Source organism: Myotis yumanensis, unplaced genomic scaffold, assembly GCF_028538775.1.
Source record: "Myotis yumanensis isolate MYYU_CA2020_CCGP unplaced genomic scaffold, mMyoYum1.0.hap1 SCAF_8, whole genome shotgun sequence".
NCBI classification, from domain to species: domain Eukaryota; kingdom Metazoa; phylum Chordata; class Mammalia; order Chiroptera; family Vespertilionidae; genus Myotis; species Myotis yumanensis.
The window spans coordinates 85,099,965-85,113,077 of record NW_027223759.1 but is presented as its reverse complement, the minus strand read 5'-3'; the positions used below and the strand labels follow the sequence as shown (position 1 = coordinate 85,113,077).

At 41.8% G+C, this 13,113-nt stretch overlaps 1 protein-coding gene across 4 annotated transcripts in view; it reads right to left on the bottom strand.

Moving 5' to 3' along the window:
• The window catches only part of EPB41L5 (erythrocyte membrane protein band 4.1 like 5), a 169,841-nt gene extending 165,091 nt beyond the window's left edge, over positions 1 to 4,750 (bottom strand). For all 4 annotated transcript variants that reach the window (XM_070423144.1, XM_070423145.1, XM_070423146.1 and 1 more), the window contains exon 1: positions 4,623 to 4,750. The gene's annotated coding sequence lies outside the window, so the exon portion shown is untranslated. The remainder of the gene's footprint in view (positions 1 to 4,622) is intronic.
• Between the last annotated feature and the right edge of the window lie 8,363 nt (positions 4,751 to 13,113).

Sequence of the window (13,113 nt, the reverse complement as noted above, 5' to 3'; positions counted from 1 at the left end):
AACATCAATGAGAGAGAAACATCGATCAGCTGCCTCCTGCACACCCCACACTGGGGATCCAGCCCCCAAACTGGGCATGTGCCCTGACCAGGAATCGAACTGTGACCTCCTGGTTCATACATCGAACCTCAACCACTGAGACACACCAGCCAGGCAGCCAAGACCATTATTTAGTAAATAATGAAGACAGGGCTCAAACCCTGATTTTCTGACTCCAAATCTTGGTCTCTCTTTCTACTACATCACAGCATCATTCATGTAAAACACTCACTTTAGAAATAAATTATCAAAGAGCACAGGTTAAAAAAAAAAAAAAAGAACGAAAAAGGTGAATGAAAATGCAAACAAAGCATACGGGATGAATGTATTTTTCAAAAATATTAATTCAGCATTTTCAACAAATAGCAAGGGGGAGATAAAGAGATGCAAAGGTACGGTTTAAAATAGACTTAAAATACATATCAAACAATCACAATGTGTGGACCTATTTTAGATCCTAATTAAAATAATCTTTTTTTTTAGTGTCTGATGTTATCATTGGGGAAAGCTAGGTGAAACGTATATGGGAACTCTGTACTACTGTTTTAACTTCTACCAGTGTTTCTCAACCTTCCTAATGCCGCGACCCTTTAACACAGTTCCTCATGTTGTGGTGACCCCCAACCATAAAATTATTTTCGTTGCTACTTCATAACTGTAATTTTGCTACTGTTATGAATCGTAATGTAAATATCTGATATGCAGGATGTATTTTCATTGTTCGCGACCCACAGGTTGAGAACCGGTGTAACACAGTCTAAAATTATTCCAAAATAAAATAATTTTAAGACACATTTTTTGTTTTATATATACATACACATATAAAATTAACAAATCTTGCATAACCAGTTGATGCTTTAAACTAGATGCATTTGTAAACATGATAAATATAAAATATGAAATATTAACATAAACACCAACATAGTAAAAATAATTCAATAGCTATAAATTGAGGATTATATCCTCCTTTTACAAGTAGGCATACTCCTATGTAATTATGTAAACTGGCAAAGCCATGACAGTTGTCATTTGAACTTCCCAAGGATATAAATCATATACACACACATTTGAACACTGACTGGATTGTTTATGATAGATAACTAAAGAATTACTGGTCCTAGCTGGTTTGGCTCAGTGGACAGAACGTCCGCCTGCAGCCTGAAGGGTCCCAGGTTCGATTCTGGTTAAGGGCACATGCCCGGGTTGCGGGCTCGATCCCCAGTGTGGGGCATGCAGGAGGCAGCCAATCAATGATTCTCTCTTATCATTAATGATTCCCTCTTATCACTGATGTTCCTATCTCTCTCTCCCTCTTCCTTCCTTTCTGAAATCAATAAAATACATTTTTTTAAAAAGAATCACTGCCATTTTTATTTTAGATAAAATAGTAGTATTAAAAATGTTTTAAAAAGTCCTTATCTGTTTTTTTAACCTCCAAAAATGTGTCCTCTTTTATGTTAATGAGAATACTATACACAGCAAAGATATAACTTAAACACCGTGCTTTGATTTATCTCAGGTATTAAATTTTTAATTATGAAAATGTTATTTCAAAGTTATACTCTCATCAGGAAAATGTGAAAAGATACAGATACATTTTCTGTGATTTTTATAAATTTTTTAGAATAACTTGAATGATTATATTTAAGAGTCCTTATCTCTTCAAGATACATATTGATATTTTTATAGAAGGCATTATATGAGGTCTAGTATTTGCATTAAAATAATACAAGGAAGTGGGAATAGAAATTAAACAAACTGCCCAGATAACTGGCCAATAACTGTTGAAGCTGGATGATGGGTACATGTGGTTTATTATACTTTTCTGACTACTTCGGTATATGTTGAACTTTTTCATAAAGTTTTTTAAGGAAAAGAATATTCAAAATGTACTACACCTTTGAGGTTTCTAGAAAACAAGTGAATTATAAAACAAGTTTTGTGACTTTCACTTCTACACCTTGAAAATAGACTCACTATACAGAATTAACCTGCTAAGAAAAAACCCAGCTTCTTCCCGATTTAGAATTTCAATAACTATGTACTTAGAACTATAAAAACCAATTCCACAAATCCGTTCTTCTTACAAAAACATAAAAGCAACTTACATGAAAATAAATTTCAGATGAACTAAAGATTTAAAGTGAAAGAAATGAATACTAGAAGGAAATAGTACACTAAAAAAAAAAAACAGAAAAAATTTTTGAAAGATTAACATGCAGTTTATTTAAGAATTATCACAAATCATTATGATAAGCCCAATAGAAAAACAAATGGGGAAGATATGAAGAAACAAGCTCCAAAAAGTGATAGGCAATGAAAATATCCATTAAAATGATGTTCAACCTCAACATTATTAACCAAGAAAATCCAAACTTAAAAAATAAGATACTGTCTGTCATTCAAGAGACTTACAGATGGCCAGTGTGGAAAAGGATATGGGGAAAAACACTGTCCTCTTTGGAGGAGGATCTGACAACAAAGTTTTAACGTGCATATCCTTCGCTCAGCAAGTCTATTTCTGGTGGGATATCCTAAAGAAATAGTCCCACACGTGCTTCAAGTTGTAGAAACAAGGTTTTTTTCAGGACATAATTAACTTAAGAAAACTTTAAATATGTCCCTCAACATGCAAGTAGTTAAGTTATGGTACATACAATGGCATACAACATAGCTGTTTTTAAAATACAGTTGATCTTAGACACAAACAAAATTTTAAGTGAAAAATGAAATCAAGAGAAAAAGGAATATTATTTTATCCCACACTGAGGTGGAATACGTACATATATATTTACTTATTATATCTTATAGACACAAAAGGAATAAAAGGACATGCAAACTGTTAAGTGAAATTATCTCTGGAGAGGGTCATGTTGGTAGTTAAATTTTCTATCAGAACATAAGATGTCAAGAGTTTTTTCAATTTTGTTAAAGAAAATGTCCCCATATTCACGCGTTTCCCACACCCACCTCCCACGTTCTGCATGCTGACTTTTTGCAACCACCAATCTGACCCCTGCTTAGAAGGGTCAATGTCCTTCCTTGCTCCCTGGCCCAGCTCCTCCACTTGGCTGGATCGCTAGTGGCAGCGCACCGCCAGCTGCTGGTTCCGCTCCGGTGCCCCTTCCGCTTCGCCCGCCCGCCCGCCGGAGTCTCTCCCCTTCTGCTCCATCTGTTAGGAATGCTCCTTGCCCACCGCTCCCACTCCCCCGCCCGCTCCCACTTCACATGACTAATTTCAGGTTTCTGGCTGAAATGTCTTTTCCTCAGAAAAACATTCCTGACTCCTGACTCCTTTTATTACCCTGAGCCTTTTCTTTATGACCCTTAAAGAAACTGTAATTAAACACCCAATTGTTTAAATTACTTGTGTTACTGGGCACGTCCCTCACGAAGATACCAGGACAGGGAACTACTCCGATCCATTCACATCATGGCCGAGCTGTTTCCAATTTTTTGGCAGTAAACTAACAAGAAGGGTTTCCTTTACAATCATAAAAATACCAATTGCCTGTGCTACCTAAATTAAGTGTTTATGCCTATGCAAAACTCAAAAGTTTGTGTGTACTTTCATACATGGCTGGTGGCCACAATCTTTGGTAAGCAATTGCTTTTTAATAAAGCAATATACCAATACGCAGCAAGTGCCGTAAACATAGGACTATCTTCTGTCCCGGTAATCCCAACATACGTTCCTGTAAGAGGATTTTTATTTGTAAGGAAATAATTCAACACAAGGCATACTGTACATATCGTTTTAAATGACGTTTACCTAGAGAAAAACAGTAAAGCCCTGGAAACTAGTTTATATGCACAAATAACCCACTGTGTTAGGCGGGGTTCAACCACGTGCTAGTTATGTTAGAAACCGGGTTATGCTTTTGATATTCATTTAAAATGCCCCAAGAGACGTGGGTCTCTGGAATTCCTGAGACGCGGTAAACGTGGTGACAGTGACCAATACAATTCGCATTTACAGCCGAAGGACCGCCATTCGCCCGCCCCGACCGGGGAGGGTCCTCCGGAGCCGTCGTCCGGGCCACACCTGCCTCTCACGACCCCTGGGACCTAAGTTCCAGCCAAACGACAGTGAGCGCCCAGATGCCCGGGTTTCTCGTGGGACCGTGACGAGCTCCCGGCGCGCCAACCCCGGACCTGCCCCACCCACCTCGCCAGCTGGACGGCAAGCCGCCCCCTCGCAGGTGCCGGGCAGCGCGGCCTCCCTCCGCGCCCGGACCCCGCTCCCCTCCCCTCCGCGCCCGCGACCCCCGCCCGCCACTCGGGGCGGCCAGGCGGCCGGCGCACCTTCGCCCGCTTCGCCCCCGGTGCCCCGATCCAGCCGCGCCGCACCGGTCGCCCGAAACTCGGCGGCCCTGCCCATTGGCCGCCGCCGCCCCTCCCCTCCCGGCGGGTTTAATGTGTAGCCGGCCAGGCCGGGAGGCTCCAGGCAGCACACGGTCCCGGCGAGAGGCCGCAGCCCGGGTCGCGAGCGCAGAGCCCCCGAGCGAGCGAGGACGGGCCCGAGCTGAGGGGTGCGGGGGGTGGGGCGAGCCTGGGCGGCGGGGCCTGGGCCTCGCGCTTACCTGGGGGAGGACGGTGCAGCGGCGACCGAGCGAGGCTGAGGTGGGGGCGGCCCCTCGGGAGATGCCAAGCAATGGCGGCCCGCGGCGGGAGCCCACAAGACCCAGATCCCCGGAGACCCCGCGGCCCGCCGGCCCGCCCCTTAAAGTCCCCTGAAGCTCCGCCCTCGGGGGCGGGGCGGGCGCACCGCTCTTAAAGGGGCAATGACACCGCCCCGGAAATTGCTGGGCCGGTGAGAGTCCTGTTAAAGGGGCGATGCCCGGTCCTCCTGGCATAGACCTGCTCTGTGGTTGGGGACCAGGGCTGCCGAATCCCAGCCTGACCCTCAGGCCTCCGCCCTCGTGGTGCGGACCCCCAGCTACGCTCAAGATTACCCCTATCACAAAGGCAGCTTCCCGGTGCTGCTAATTAGTTCAAGAAATTCACTTACCAAATATTTACAGCCTTGTTGTTAAAGGAATATGTACAGTCGACATGCTAATCTATCTATTAAAAGGCTAATATGCTAAGTGTCCGACCATCCGGGTAATGACGTCAGGTAGCCACACCTGGCTTCCTCTCCTAGCCCCAACCAGCCTCACGTGCAAACATTTCACACTCTAACAAGTGTCTGTGAGCGCTTTCCCCTGCCTCACCTCATTTGACCCTCACAGAAGTCCTGGAGGAGGTAGATAGGAGACTCGATAGAAACCTATTTTCTTTTCATTAGCTGGAAAACGGAGATTAAGAGAGCTTAGAAAGTTGACCCAAATGAAAAGAAGAAATGGTGGACCTTGGAAATGTCTCCAGGTTTTCTCACTGTGTAGAATATAGTCAATCGCTGCCGCAGTTGAATAGTTCACCCTTCGTTCTCCCTGTGTGATCTACAATAAGAATGAAACGGAATTTTTGGACTGGAACACGTGGTATTCCCCTGGGCAGACTGATTCCCCGGCTCTTTGTCCCTGGGAATCGAAGAATGAATCCACGGGCAGAAGGTGGTATACCAAAGGTGGAAATTATTGAAGAACAAGTATAGGTTCCCATGTGGGGAGGGGGAAAGGGTCCCACAGAACAGACTCCCACGTGGCCAGGGGGAACAGTCCCACTGAGTTCCTTTTCTCTATCCTATATAATAAAAGGGTAATATGCAAATTGTCCCCTTGACCGGGAGTTTGACCAGGGGACGGGGCCGATCCACCAACCGCCCACAGCCCCTCCCCCTGGCCAGCCGGCCCAATTGGCCCCGATCAGGGAAGGCTGGCCAGACCCCAACTGTTCACAAATTTGTGCACCAGGCCTCTAGTGGCTTGTAAAGGCCCCAGATCTTTGTGCCTTGATATCCCTCTGATTGGTCACTATTCCCTTGGACTGGTTACTATGGTAACTCCTGAGCTCAAAGGTTGAACCTCCTTCCTTATTGTTTTCCTATTCCCTTTGGGCTTTCCTCTCCTTTCAGATGAGGAGCTTCCTTCCCTTTATTTTGTAAATATAGACCATTTGCTGTTCCCTGCTCCCTCATTCTATGGAAATGTACCTGTTGCAGCTTTTCAGCTCTCCTATTCTATAGAAATATACCTTCTGCTGCTCTGCAGCCTGTGCTTCTTCCATGGTTCCCTTAATTTCTAAACTTTCTAGAATTTCCTAAACACGCAAGTGTTTCGATCTGTCATTGTCGATTGTGAATTTGGTTGTTTTTGTTGCCATTCTGAAGCTGAAAGAAAGCGGTAGCATCACATGGAAGTAACAATGGCAATTAAATATGATCGTAATAGTGATCGGGTAGATATAATTCTCCCCGTGTAATGGAAGTTGCACTCATATTCAGAAACAAAGATGGAGGACCTCCTTTTGAAAGGGACTTGTTCATTCTTTGTAAACCAGATCCCAGTAATCCGAACGCCACTAAAATGAAGCAAATCAGTATCCTGTTTACTACATTAGATGCAATGACCTATCCTATTTTTTCCCACGTGGTGGAAAAGGCTGGGGAACGGATATTGCTTTAAGACTCAGAGACGACAATATAATCGACAATTATACTAGATTCAACAGATGATGCCGAAAAGGAAAATTTTCCATCGAATTTCTTAAAAGTATTACTTCTTCGAGAATGCCATGTCATAAATTAGAATTGAAAGTAGGTGCAATCATGATACTACTGAGAAATCTTAATAGTAAATGGGGTCTTTGTAATGGTACTAGATTTATTATCAAAAGATTGTGACTTAACATAATCAAAGCTGAACTATTAACAGAATCTTCGGAGGAGAGGTTGTTCTGATTCCAAGAATTGATTTGTCCCTGTCTGACACTGGCCTCAGTGTTAGAATAAGTTTAATCAACTTATCAGTCATTGGGTTTTTTTTGTTGTTTTTTAAAGGAAACACACACACCTATTTTTTTAAGAAAAAGATAAAGTAACAAAATAAACAATATTATCCCAAAGCAATAGAGAGCCTTGAGCTAAATCCAATGTATCTTTCCTTTATTTTACATGGACCAATACTATATCTTCTTATGTAATTTTATTTTATTTATTTTTTTTAAATTAAATCTTTATTGTTCAGATTACATTTGTTTCTCTTTTTTCCCCCCCATAACTCCCCTCTTCCCAGTTCCCTCCCCACCCTCCGCCCTCACTCCCCACCCACTGTCCTCATGCATAGGTGCACGATTTTTGTCCAGTCTCTTCCCGCATCTCCCACTCCCCTTTCCCCCCCAAGAATACTCAGTCCATTCCCTTTCTATGTCCCTGATTCATTATAATCACCAGTTCATTCTGTACATCAGATTATTTGTTCACTTGATTCTTAGATTCACTTGTTGATAGATGCATGTTTGTTGTTCATAATTTGTATCTTTACTTTTTCTTCTTCTTCCTCTTCTTAAAGGATACCTTTCAGCATTTCATATAATACTGGTTTGATGGTAATGAACCCCTTTAGCTTTTCCTTATCTGTGAAGCTCTTTATCTGACCTTCAATTCTGAATGATAGCTTTGCTGGATAAAGTAATCTTGGTTGTAGGTTCTTGGCATTCATCACTTTGAATATTTCTTGCCACTCCCTTCTGGCCTGCAAAGTTTCTGTTGAGAAATCAGCTGACAGTCGTATGGGTACTCCCTTGTAGGTAACTGACTGTCTTTCTCTTGCTGCTTTTAAGATTCTCTCTTTGTCTTTTGCTCTTGGCATTTTAATTATGATGTGTCTTGGTGTGGTCCTCTTTGGATTCCTTTTGTTTGGGGTTCTCTGCGCTTCTTGGACCTGTAAGTCCATTTCTTTCACCAGGTAGGGGAAGTTTTCTGCCATTATTTCTTCAAATAGGTTTTCAATATCTTGCTCTCTCTCATCTTCTGGCACCCCTATAATTCTGATGTTTGTACGCTTGAAGCTGTCCCAGAGGCTCCTTACACTATCTTCGTATTTTTGGATTCTTTTTTCATTTTGCTTTTCCAGTTGGGTGTTTTTTGCTTCTTCACATTTCAAATCTTTGACTTGATTCTTGCGCTCCTCTGGTCTGCTATTGGGTGTCTGTATAATATTCTTTATTTCAGTCCGTGTATACTTAATTTCTAGTTGGTTCTTTATCACAGCATTGAGGGTCTCATTAGATTTCGTGAGGCTCTCATCAAGCTTATTGGCAGCTTCTAGCACGTTATTGAGAGCCCTCAAAATTGTGTTTTTTAGCTCTATATCCTCCATTTCTGTCATGTTTTTTTGTCTCCGCATTTTGTATGCTTTCTTGGTGCACCCCCTTGTGTCTTTATGCACAGTCTTGTTCTAGTTAAGCCTTGATTGTTGTAGTTAATACTAGAGGGATTTGACCACCAGGCCAACTGGCTGTGAGAATCACCTGTATCTGCAGTGGGAAAACTTCTGTCCTCTGGAGAGGTGCTAATCTAGCCTTTGCCTGAGGCTATCCGGAAAATGGCTCTGCGCAGGGCTTGGGTGGGGCAGGTCGCACGGGATCAACAGGGCGGGTGGAGGAAGCAGTTATGGCTGCTCTCAGTCCCCCGTTCCCAGAGGCTCTGCTTCTCAGAACCCCAGCAACCACTGCAAACCTCGGAGAGAAAGCTGCCCTCATGTTCCAACTGATGCCAGACAATCCCGCCTCTCCGGTTTGAGTCTGAGTCCCTAGAGACTCGCCCGGATCTGGAGCCCAGAGTCTGAGACTCCCTCCTGATTGAAAACGACAACTGCGCCCTCAGCCACCAGCCCACTTTGCGCGCGCACCTCCGTACCTTTGTATTTTCCACACTGCGCCTCCTCTGAGCTTCGGTATGCTGTTGTCTTTCCTTCTAGTTGAAGAGACTCTCCTCAGCCAGCCTTCCTGTGGTTCTGGGTGATGTCTGTTCCGTCTTTTAGTTGTATTTTTGAACTGGTTGTTTGCGGCAGCAATCTCCTATGTTTACCTATGCCGCCATCTTGGTCTTTCCTATCAGTCATTGTTTTTATCAATGTTTTTATATCATGTTTTTGTTGTTGTTATATCATGTTGTTATTGTTTATTTATTGATCAATTTATATATTATTTTCATAATACATTTTACTAATTTTCTTTCATCTCTGATACTTCTATTATAGAGAAAGGGTGGATATCGATATTAAAATATTTCTTCTAATTAATTTCCTTTCAATGTGTACAAATTTGTGCAGCAGACCACTAGTTCCTAATAATTTATCACCTTCCAAAATCCTCTCTTCCACACATTAAATATCCTCTGTAACATCCCTGTTTTGTGGTACATTAGTCCGCTATTTGACTCCCACCAGAGAAAGAGAAGTTTCTCTCCTTGAGCACAGCTGAATTAAGTAAAAATGAATTTGGCTGCAAGTAATAGGGAAACAATTAACAGTACTTAGCCCAGTGGTTCTCAACCTTGGCTGCACATTAGAATCACCAGGGAATCTTTTTAAAATCCTGATTTCTGGGCCTCATCCTCCGGGAATTCTGTTTCTTTATTATGGGGTGAGGCCACATTAGTAACAAAGAAACAGAATTTCCGGAGGATGAGGCCCAGAAATCGGGATTTTAAAAAGATTCCCAGGTGATTCTAATGTGCAGCCAAGGTTGGGTACCACTGACTTAGCCAAATAAGGAGTTTATTCTTCTCACATAAGTAATCTAGTGGCAGGCAGGTGCCTAGTACTGGTTCAGCTCCTCAACAATGCTGTAAGAATCCCAAACGCTTACTCTCTCAGTTCTCCATCCTTGGCATGTTGAGTCCGGTTTTTCTGCTTCCCACCTCTGACCACAGGAGGGCTGCCGTAGCTCCAGCTCTCCTATCTGAGTTTCAGAAATGAAAGGAAAAGGGGAAAAGATCTTCTCTTCCTGAAGCTTTGTCTTTTAGTTCAGGAAATAACTGAGGACTTTTGTCCCACGTGAGCAAAATCTTCTCCTCTTGCCCTGATTTCCAAGCTCTTTACTTTCTTGGTCAATTTCTCCACACTGGTGGAGTCATTCATGCCAAGGGATTCTGAGCAGAGTGGAGAAGAAATTCAATATGAGATTCAGTCCTCCTGGAGATTGAAGAAGTCCTGCATTCCAAAGTCTCCATTGAAAAGAAAACACCATCAGGGGACAGGGAAAATGGGGGACATTTGTAGTAACAGCAACAATTTTTAAAAGGCAATTAGTGAAAAAAATAACAAAACACATCAAGAGAGTAGGTATGAAGAATTTATCAGACACTGGATCTAAAAGGGCACCACCTCTTCCAAAAATGCACACAGATAAAATACAGCCATGTGCCACATAAGAACATTAGGTCAATGATGACTGAAGAAAGACCAAGATGGCAGCATAGGGAAATGCCTGTACTCGCCACCTCCCAGAACCACATCAAAATTACAACTAAATACAGAACAAACATCATTCAGAATCACCTGAAAGCTGGTTAAGTGGAAGTCCTACAACCAGAGATGTAAAGAAGAAACACATTGAGACTAGTAGGAGGGGCAGAGGCGTAGAACGGGCTGACATTCCACCTCTCTGGAGGCCCTATAGCCAGTGCATCCAGTGGACAGTTTCAGACCATACCTGATTATAACTCTACACATCTACAACTGACACACTTAAAAGACAGATTCAGTGAACACGAAAGCCCCACTGAAGCAAGCTGTGCTCCAGAGGGGTGTCTCCTGCACAGCAGCTCTCCCATTGTGGTCACAGCTGGTCCTCACAGCCAATTGGCCTGAACAACAACTCCTCCCAGTGACGCCAACAGCAATCAAGGCTCAACTATAAGGCTGTGTACACAGCCCACACAGGGATGCACCTAGAATACCTAGTTCAGGTGACTGGAGAGGCTGAGCCACTGGGCCCTACAGGACACCTACTACACAAGGCCACTCTACCAACTCCAGGAGGCATAGCAGCGCTACCTAATATACAGAAACAAACACAGGGAACCAGCCAAAATTCGGAGACAAAGAAATATGTCACAAATGGAAGAAATGGAAGCAAGTAAATTATTGAATACAGAGTTCAAAACCATGGATATAAGCTTACTCAAGGATCTTCATGAGACTTTTAAGAATCTTAATGAGAATGTTAAAGACGTGAAAAAGGACCAGTTAAGCATACACTAACTGAAATAAAGAATAATTTACAGGGATTTAACAGTAGATTAGAAGATTCCAAGAATCAAATCAATGATTTGGAATATGAGGAAGCAAAAAACACCCAATTAGAAGAGCAAAAAGAAAAAAAATAGAAAAATATGAAGATAGTGTAAGGAGCCTCTGGAACTACTTCAAGCATACCAACATTTGCATTATGGGGGTGCCAGAAGGAGAAGAGAGAGAGCAAAGTATTAAAAACCTATTTGAAGAAATAATGACAGAAAACTTCCCCTACCTGGTGAAAGAAATAGACTTACAAGTTCAGGAAGCACTGAGAGTCCCAAACAAGAGAAACCCAAAGAGGCCTACACCAAGACACATCATAATTAAAATGCCAAGTGTTAAAGACAAAGAGAGAATCTTAAAAGCAGCATGAGAAAAGCAGTTACTTACCAACAAGAAAGCGCCCATACAACTGTCAGCTGATATCTCAACAGAAACTTTGCAGGCCAGAAGGGAGTGGCAAGAAATATTCAAAGTGATGAATAGCAAAGACCTACAACCAAGATTACTCTACCCAGCAAAGCTATCATTTAGAGTTGAAGGTCAGATAACACACAGACAAGAAAAAGCTAAAGTACTTCATCACTAAACCAGTATTACATGAAATGTTGAAGGGTCTTGTTTAAGAAAGGGAGGAGGAGGAGAAGGAGGAGGAGGAGGGGAAGAAAAGAAGAAGAAGGAGAAGGAGAAGGAGAAGAAAATGGCAATAAATACATAGCACTTTAAGGGAGAGATTGAAAATGATACATTCATAGTAGGGGACTTTACCACCCCTCTGACTTCACTGGATAGATCTTCCAGACAAAAAAATTAACAAGGAAACAGTGACTCTGAAGGACACACTGGACCAGATAAATTTAATTGACATTTATAGAACATTTCACCTCAACGCAGAATATACATTCTCCTCAAGTGCACATGAGTCATTCACAAAGATAGACCACATGTTAAAACACAAAACAAGTCTCTATGAGTTCAAGAAGATTGAAATCATATCAAGCATCTCCTCAGATCACAGTGGAATGAAATTAGAAATCAACTACAGTAAAAACACCCAAAAACATTCAAACTCATGGAGGCTAAATAGCATGTTATTAAACAATGAATGGGTTACCAACGAGATCAAGAAAGAAATAAAAATCTTCCTGGGAATAAATGAAAATAAACACACAACAGCCTAAAATCTCTGGGACACAACAAAATCAGCCCTGAGAGGGAAATTCATAGCACTACAGGCCTACCTCAAAAACAAGAAAAATAAAAAATAAACTATTTAACCCTAAAAGTTAAAGAACTAGAAAGAGAACAAAAAGAAAAGCCCAGAGTAAGTAGAAGGAAGGAAATAATAAAGATTAGAGTAGAAATAAATAACATAGAGACTGAAAAAACAATACAAAAAAAATCAATGAAACCAAGAGCTGGTTCTTTGAAGGGATAAACAAAATTGATGAACTGTTAGCCAGCCTCATCAAGAAACAAAGAGAGAGTACCCAAATAAATAAAATCAGAAACAAAAGTGGAGAAGTAACCACTGACACCACAGAAATACAAAGGATTGTAAGAAAATATTAAGAACAACTATATGCCAGTAAGCTGGACAATGTGGATGAAATGGACAAATTCCTAGAAAAATACAATCTACCAAAACTGAATCAGGAAGAATCCGAAAACCTGAACAGGCCAATAACAGAAAACAGAAGCAGTAATAATAATAATAATAACAATAATAATAATAATAATAAACTCCCAGCAAAAAACAGCCTGGGTACAGATGGCTTCCCAGGGGAGTTTTACCAAACATTCAAAGAAGAACTAAAATTTATACTCCTCAAACTATTCCAAAAAATCCAAGAGGAATGAATACTTCCAAGTTCTTTTTGTGAGG